This window comes from Bubalus kerabau, chromosome 4 (genome assembly GCF_029407905.1).
Source record: "Bubalus kerabau isolate K-KA32 ecotype Philippines breed swamp buffalo chromosome 4, PCC_UOA_SB_1v2, whole genome shotgun sequence".
Classification (NCBI taxonomy): Eukaryota; Metazoa; Chordata; class Mammalia; order Artiodactyla; family Bovidae; genus Bubalus; species Bubalus kerabau.
Genome location: NC_073627.1, coordinates 16,929,416 through 16,938,169, shown reverse-complemented (window position 1 = coordinate 16,938,169; position 8,754 = coordinate 16,929,416). Strand labels below are relative to the sequence as shown.

Sequence of the window (8,754 nt, the reverse complement as noted above, 5' to 3'; positions counted from 1 at the left end):
TGTCCGACTCTTTGCGACCCCATGCATCGCAGCACGCCAGGCCTCCCTGTCCATCACCAACTACCCTTTAGTAAAAATCAATGATTCTTGCTTGCATCAGTTATTACTATGATGGTTGCCAAGTGGCAGTTTTCTACTTTCATCATTTGATCCATACTTACTGGTTAGTTTTCTTCTGTAAGGCAGAAATTTCGCTTCTCCTCCATTTATTTATTTAAATATATATACACACACAGATTCATGTGTTCTTATTTAATGAATCCCTTGACTTTTTTTTTTTTTTAACAACTCTCAAGAACACTTTGTTGTTGTTGTTTTGTCTTTTTTTGTCTCCTTTCCACCTTTTGTTGCTTTTTCCTATTGGAATACAGTTGATTTACAATCTTGTGTTAGTTTCAGGTATACAGTTATACACACACATGTATTCTTTTTCAGGTTCTTTTCTCTTATAAGTTATTATGAAATATTGATTATAGTTCCCTGTGCTACATAGTAGGTCCTGTTGGTCATCTGTTTTATATACAGTAGTATGATGTACGCCAATCCCAAATGCCTAATTTATCCCTCCCCATCTTTCTCCTTCGGTAACCATAAATTTGTTTTCTATGTCTTTGGGTCTATTTTTGTTTTCAGTTCAGTTGCTCAGTCATATCTGACTCTTTGCGACCCCATGAACCACAGCACGCCAGGCCTCCCTGTCCATCACCAACTCCCGGAGTTCACCCAAACCCATGTCCATTGAGTCAGTGATGCCATCCAGCCATCTCATCCTCTGTCGTCCCCTTCTCCTCCTGCCTTCATTTTTGTTTTATATACAAGTTAATTTGTGTCTTTTTTTTTTTTTTTAGATTCCACATATAAGCAATAGCATCTGATATTTGTCTTTCTCATCTGACTTACTTCCCTTAGTACGATTATCTCTGGGTCCATCCATGCTGCCACAAATGGCAATATTTCATTCTTTTTCTATCAGATCAGATCAGATCAGTCACTCAGTCGTGTCTGACTCTTTGCGACCCCATGAATCGCAGCACGCCAGGCCTCCCTGTCCATCACCAGCTCCCGGAGTTCACTCAGACTCACGTCCATCGAGTCAGTGATGCCATCCAGCCATCTCATCCTCTGTCGTCCCCTTCTCCTCCTGCCCCCAATCCCTCCCAGCATCAGAGTCTTTTCCAATGAGTCAACTCTTCGCATGAGGTGGCCAAAGTACTGAAGTTTCAGCTTTAGCATCATTCCCTCCAAAGAAATGCCAGGGCTGATCTCCTTCAGAATGGACTGGTTGGATCTCCTTGCAGTCCAAGGGACTCTCAAGAGTCTTCTCCAACACCACAGTTCAAAAGCATCAATTCTTCGGCACTCAGCCTTCTTCACAGTCGAACTCTCACATCCATACATGACCACAGGAAAAACCATAGCCTTGACTAGACGAACCTTTGTTGGCAAGGTAATGTCTCTGCTTTTGAATATGCTATCTAGGTTGGTCATAACTTTCCTTCCAAGGAGTAAGTGTCTCTTAATTTCATGGCTGCAGTCACCATCTGTAGTGATTTTGCAGCCCAGAAAAATAAAGTCTGACACTGTTTCCACTGTTTCCCCATCTATTTCCCATGAAGTGATGAGACCGGATGCCATGATCTTTGTTTTCTGAATGTTGAGCTTTAAGCCAACTTTTTCACTCTCCACTTTCACTTTCATCAAGAGGCTTTGGAGTTCCTCTTCACTTTCTGCCATAAGGGTGGTGTCATCTGCATATCTGAGGTTATTGATATTTCTCCTGGCAATCTTGAGTCCAGCTTGTGTTTCTTCCAGTCCAGCGTTTCTCATGATGTACTCTGCATATAAGTTAAATAAACAGGGTGACAATATACAGCCTTGACGAACTCCTTTTTCTATTTGGAACCAGTCTGTTGTTCCATGTCCAGTTCTAACTGTTGCTTCCTGACCTGCATACAAATTTCTCAAGAGGCAGATAAGGTGGTCTGGTATTCCCATCTCTTGAAGAATTTTCCACAGTTTATTGTTATCCACACAGTCAAAGGCTTTGGCATAGTCAATAAAGCAGAAATAGATGTTTTTCTGGAATTCTCTTGCTTTTTCCATGATCCAGCGGATGTTGGCAATTTGATCTCTGGTTCCTCTGCCTTTTCTAAAACCAGCTTGAACATCAGGAAGTTCACAGTTCACATATTGCTGAAGCCTGGCTTGGAGAATTTTGAGCATTACTTTACTAGTGTGTGAGATGAGTGCAACTGTGTGGTAGTTTGAGCATTCTTTGGCATTGCCTTTCTTTGGGATTGGCTGAGTAATATTCCTGTGTGTGTGTATGTGTGTGTGTGTGTGTACTGCATCTTCTTTATCCGTTAATCTGTCAGTGGACTTGAGGCTGCTTCCACGTCTTGGCTCTTGCAAGCATGCTGCAATGAACATTGGGGTGCGTGCATCTTTGTCAATTACGGTTTTCTCTGGATATATGCCCAGGAATGGGATTGTAGGATCATATGGTAGCTCTGTTTTTAGTTTTTTAAGGAATCTCCATACTGCTCATCATAGTGTCTGCACCAATGTACATTCCTACCAACAGTGTAGGAGTGAATCCCTTGACTTTTAGGCCTTCTGCATCATGTTTGAGGTATTTCTCTTGTAAACAGCACATGGCTAGACTTTTTTTTTTCCCACACTGACTTTATAACCTTTAAGCAGTGAGTTTTATTCCTTTATATGAGTTGTGAAAATAGTATACATGGACTTATTTCTGTAAAAAAAGATGTAGATCTACACATACTGATGTAGAAAAATGTCTAAAATGTAGTTTTTAGGAAAAAAGCAAATTGCAGAAAAGTATGTACAGTTTGAGACCATCTGTTGGGGGAAAACATATTTGTATACATATTTCCATAGTCATGAACATTTCTGGAAGGTTATACAAGAAGGAAGTTAACCTTGGTTACTTCTAAGTAGCTGGACTGGATGTGGGGCATGGGGTCTGTTCATAGTTCAATCTATTAGTTAAATTTTAGCTTTGTGATCAGGTGTTCTTTTCTTTCTTTCTTTTTTATAAAAGGTATTTATTTGGCTGCTCCAGCTCTTAGCTGCAGATCTTCACTGTGGAATGTAGGATCTTGTTGTGTGTGTGTGTGTGTGTGTGTGTGTGTGTGTGTGTGTAGGTTGCAGCATGTGGAATCTTTTAGTTGTGGCATGTGGGATCTAGCTCCATGACCAGGGGCATCTTAGCCACTGGACCACCAGGTAAGTCCCTTTTCTTTCCTTTTTTTTAAAAAAAAAAACTTTATTTATTTCTTTATTGGGTGCACCATTTTTTTATTGGATGATCCCATGGCATGTGGATCTTAATTCCCTGACCAGGGATCAAACCTGTGGCCCCTTCAGTGGAAGTGCAGAGTCTTAACCACTGGACCATCAGGGAGGTCCCTTTTCTAATTAAAAGGCCCACTGTTTGCCACTAGAAGCTCACAACATAGGACAGTGACTGAGCAACACTTCACTGTGCATTTTGGAGGCAGTTAGAGGAAAGCCCTGGTGGGCGCTGTAAGAGCCAGGCCAGATGAGGGGCAGGGGAGGCCCCTGCAGAAGACAACATCTGAGTGCAGTTCTGAAGTGGGGCGTCTTGGCTTCATGGAAAGATTGTAGGCACTGGAATCAAGCAGGCCTGATCTGAGTTCCTGTTTAGCTACTCATTAGCTGCACGCCTTTCACCAAATTCTGCAGGTCCCAGGGGATCATTGGGAGGATTAGAAATTGTAAAATGTGCATCCAACACCGAAATAGTGCCCATGTCAACATTTCATGTGCTTTTGAAGAACGCATAGGTGTTAAGCAAGGGAAAAGCGTGCTCAAGAGGGACAGGCCATCACTCGGAGGAAGAGCGTGTGGTTTACCAGCCCCAAGCTCTGGGTGCTGGCCTGGGGGAGTGCGGGTGACACGGGACAGCTTAGGAAGAGCCTTAAATTCTATGCTAAGGAGTCTGATTTGTATTTTGAGGGCAAGGGGCATCTATCGAGGGATTTTTTTTTTTTTTTTTTGGCTGAGCTGGGTCTTAGTTGTCACATGTGGAATCTCTTAGTTGCAGCATGTGGGATCTAGTTCCCTGATTAGGGATGGAACCTGGACCCCTTGCATTGGAAGTGTGACGTCTTAGCCCCTGGACCACCAGGGCAGTCCCTATTAAAGGATTTTAAGTGGAAATGGTTCTAAGACCAGATTTGTAATTTCAAAAGGTCATTGGCAACAGATTGAAGGGAGAGGGACTCAAAGTCCAGTGAGGTTGCTGCAGTAATCCAGAAGGTAGGTGGAGACATGAACAAAAGTGCTTGGCTATGAGGGAGGTGGACTCATGAAGACCTTATCACCTATTGGACGCGAGAGTGGAGAAGAAGGAAGAAGTCCAAATAACTTTGTCTTAAGCATGGTCTATGTGGTGGTACATGCAGACAAACAGGTGGAAGAGTAGATCTGGAGGAAAGAAGAGTCTAGCTTTAGGCATATTGAGTTTAAGGTGTCTCAGGTATGTATAATCACTGGATATGTGAGGCCAGAACTCAGAAGGGAAAGTCTGTGCTGGTCCAGCACAGACTTTCCCTTCTGAGTTCTGGCCTCATATCCAGTGATTATACGTACCTACTCTGTTAGTACAAGGGAGAAGGCAATGGTACCCCACTCCAGCACTCTTGCCTGGAAAATCCCATGGACGGAGGAGCCTGGAAGGCTGCAGTCCATGGGGTCGCAAAGAATCGGACACGACTGAGCGACTTCACTTTCACTTTTCACTTTCATGCATTGGAGAAGCAAATGGCGACCCACTCCAGTGTTCTTGCCTGGAGAATCCCAGGGACGGGGGAGCCTGTGACTCTATGGAGTCACACAGAGTCAGACACAACTGAAACGACTTAGCAGCAGCAGCTGTTAGTACAAGAGAGGATGGATGGCCAGAAAGGCAATGATTATTTTGAGTCAAGATCAAACATAACAGGGTAATGACTTGGTCACAATTACTTGGTCTTAAGATTATTTTTTTTTTTAACTGTACTTAAAAAAAAAAAATTGTTTGGCTGCACTGGGTCTCAGTTGTGGCATGCAAACCCTTGGTTGTGGCATGTGGGATATAGGTCCCTGACCAGGGGTCAGACCTGGGTCCCCTGTATTGGGAATGCAGAGTCTTAGCTACTGGATCACCAGGGAAATCCTGGTCTTAAGGTTTTAAATAGAGGTTGATTAAAAGTGTCAGTATCAACAACCATCAAGGCCTAAGGGAGTATGAGAGGCTTAATGATGACACCAGGAGGCTAGTGCTATTAAAATAACCAAATAATATTAGATGTCTCCAGCAAAAGCCTCAATTGTTTGTGCTTCCAAGGGGAGCTATTAATACGACAAGTGTTGAAACACCTTTGGCAAGTGGTAGACTTCACTTGAATCTGACAATTACGTTATTTCTTCAGATTAGAGATCTAAAGATATGGATTGGAGAGTAGCTGATAAAGCCTATTAAATTAGATGAATTCTAAGCAAAACATTTGAAAGCCTATATCCAAAATTTTGAGTGTGGTTCACTGTGGTTCATCAAACCAGTCAATCCTAAAGGAAATCAACTCTGAATATTCACTGGAAGGACTGATGCTGAAGCTCCAATGTTTTGGCCACCTGATGCGAAGAGCCGACTCATTGCAAAAGACCCTGATGCTGGGAAAGGTTGAGAGAAGGAGAAGTGGGTGACAGAGGATGAGATGATTGGATGGCATCACCAACTCAGTGGACACGAATTTGAGCAAACTCTGGGAGATGGTGAAGGACAGGGAAGCCCAGCATGCTGCAGTCCATGGAGTTACAAAGAGTTAGACACAACTTAGTAACTGAACAACACTGTGATTCATAGCAACATCCGTACGAGTATAACTAGGAAAAATCAAAGTTGCATTAAATAAAAATGAGAATTCCAGAATATTGGCTTCACAGCAGGCACCCTATGTAACTGATAGGGTAACCTGCTGTGAGGGAGGCTTCCCATGGATGCTTTCAACCTGGGTCCCTAGATGAGGGTCTTCACAGTTGACAGAGCCCTACAGATGGTTTGCAGCATATTATGTGAATGTGTATAAGTGTACATTTTCTGGGGAGAGAGGCCTCCAAACCACTATTATAGAAATTAATCCTTTTCTTTCTCTGGCGTCCCTCTTCTTTTATTGATTTCCTATTATTTTCTTTTTTGTTCATGCCTGGGGCTTAACAGACCACAAAAGGAATCTGCTTACCCCACGGTCTAGCCCGGTTTATCCACATATGGTTGAAATGACTGCTGACTCTTGGTCTAGAACAGCTATTTCAAGCATCCCACCTTGTTTTCTATAAAAATATATACTAGAACCTCCTCTGAATTATTTTGTTTTATCTAACAAAATCTTGCATGGAGACCAGTTTAGAAAACTGATTTTTTTTTTTTAAAAAAAAAAAGCTCTGTATGTACCCAAGTAGGGAAGTCTGGTCCCACCCACCAGGCCATCCCATAGATGTATATTTGAGGTATATTTTAAAACCACTGGTGTAATGGGAATCTAGAAAAAATGGTATAGATGTACCTGTTTGCAGGGCAGGAATAGAGATGCAGACAGAGAAGGAACCTGTGGACACAGTGGGGAAAGGGGAGGGTGGGATGAATTAGGAGAGAAGTGCTCACACACACACACACACACACACACACACACACACTACCATGTGTAAGCTGCTGTGTAACACAGGGAGCTCAGCTTGGTGCTCTGTGATCTAGAGGGGTGGGATGGGGGAGTGGGAGGGAGGGGATATATGTATATTTATAGCTGATTCACTGTGTTGTACAGCAGAAACTGACACAACATTGTACAACAATTATACACCAATAAAAAATAAAACCACCAGGGTGTTGGGGTGGAGATCAACTCCATCAGAGTCCCTATAGGGAAGCAGGATCACCCACAGTGCCAAGAAGCACAGATAAGAATATTTCTGATCTGCTAGGCTTAAAAGATTAACCCGATGGGGTGGCTCTTAAGGAGGGAAAGGAAGCCAGCCCTGGCCTGTCCTGGTTAGTTGAGCTGTCGAGGGTAATGTGAGTGAAACTGATGTTGCAAGCCTGATATCTTCATCAGTTCCATCAGCTCAATTTCATGCCTACAAGGCACACCCCAGGTTGCAGCTAAATTTCTCTGCAGAGAGTGGGCTATTGTAAGAGCCTTCAAGTAGGAGAGTTTAGAGGGCTACATGCAAATCCATCTTTAATCTGGAAAAAAAAAAAACAAACAAAAAAACACTTCTACTCCCCTGGACTTTGGTGTCCACATTGTAAGCCTAGCTCCTGTGCTTCCCCATCCAGTTTTTAAAATGTTTTCTGTCTTTCTTTATTCGTTCATTTTTGACTGTGCTGGGTCTCTGTTGCTGTGCACAGGCTTTCACTAGTTGTGACGAGCCAGGGCTACTCTCTAGTTTCAGTGCTTGGGCTTCTCACTGCAGTGGTTTCTCTTGTTGCGGAGCACAGGCTGTATGTAGGGCGCGGGGGCTCAATAGTTGCAGCACATGGGCTTAATTGCCCTTCAGCATGCAGGATCTTCCTAAGGATTGAACCCACATCCTCTGTATTGGCAGGCAGATTCTTTACCACTGGACCACCAGGGAAGTCCCCACATCCAGTTCTTTGATGGAATCCATTACACCTTGACCGCAGTTTTCTAACTATCTGGGCTCAACTCTGAAGCTGCCTTCATTTAATGCTTTTATCCCCCTCCCTCCTCTATCCAGATGTTTTTTTTCAGGGTACATTTATTTGGCTGCACTGTGTCTTAGTTGCAACAGGTGAGTTCCTTAGTTGCGGCACACAAACTCTTAGTTGGAGCATGTGGCATCTCATTCCCTGACCAGGGATCGAACCTGGGCCCCCTACGTTGAGAGCACAGAGTCCTAACCACTGTGCCCACCAGGGATTTTATCCCTTGCCCAGCTTGTCCTCGTTCCCTGCCACAGCCTCGCCCCGTTTCCTTCCTGTAGGAGCAGAAACGGCAGAGAGAATCACCTGGAGAGGCCATTGCTTTATTCCAGCTGCCCAGCAATTTCTTTGTAACTCTTCTCTTAAAGCCCGTGTCATGTTATTTTTAAATATCTTCAGTGACTATATTTCAGGGATTGATGTTTCAAATGGCCAGACATTATTCAAGTTCATGCACCACAGCAAAGACTGGGACTGCTCTTTGGGTCACCAAAGTTTTAAGATTTTATTTTTCTCTCATAATTTGCAATCTGGGCTCCAAAAGATATTCTGCTGGACTCTAACTGTGAGGACAGGGAGGACTGCTCATCACTTTATGCTCAGCTTGGAAGACTGTAGGTGCTTATATAATACTTGCTGAATGAATGAGTAGGACTTCCAAAACTGTCCGGAGCAGAAGCAGCATCCTTCGAACAAGTACATGATCTCTCGTGACGTCAGCCATCCTAGGACCCCACTGGCTGAGCACAGCAATCCTGACTCGTGTGTTCTCCCCCTATTCCCTCTGCTCACGTGGAGATATACTGCCAATGAGTTGTGAGCCCAGAGAGTCAGTAACAATTAAATCAGGAATGTAAACCTTGGGATCGTCTACATGTTGAAGCCACGTGTGCAGATGCTGTTCCCAAGGGAACCGCTGCCGAGGCTGCTGGTCAGTACCACGTGTCTAAGCCTTTCCATGATAAATCGTTATTGCCAGAAATCTTTACAGAATGTTTTCAAGT

The 8,754-nt window shown here is 43.6% G+C and overlaps 2 non-coding genes across 2 annotated transcripts; both read right to left on the bottom strand.

The window, feature by feature from the left end:
- Positions 1 to 3,354: 3,354 nt before the first annotated feature.
- Positions 3,355 to 3,427, bottom strand: TRNAG-UCC (transfer RNA glycine (anticodon UCC)). The gene has a single exon. It is a non-coding gene; the product is annotated as a tRNA-Gly (tRNA).
- Positions 3,428 to 7,893: 4,466 nt separating this feature from the next.
- Positions 7,894 to 7,967, bottom strand: TRNAE-CUC (transfer RNA glutamic acid (anticodon CUC)). Its single transcript has one exon. It is a non-coding gene; the product is annotated as a tRNA-Glu (tRNA).
- Positions 7,968 to 8,754: the final 787 nt, after the last annotated feature.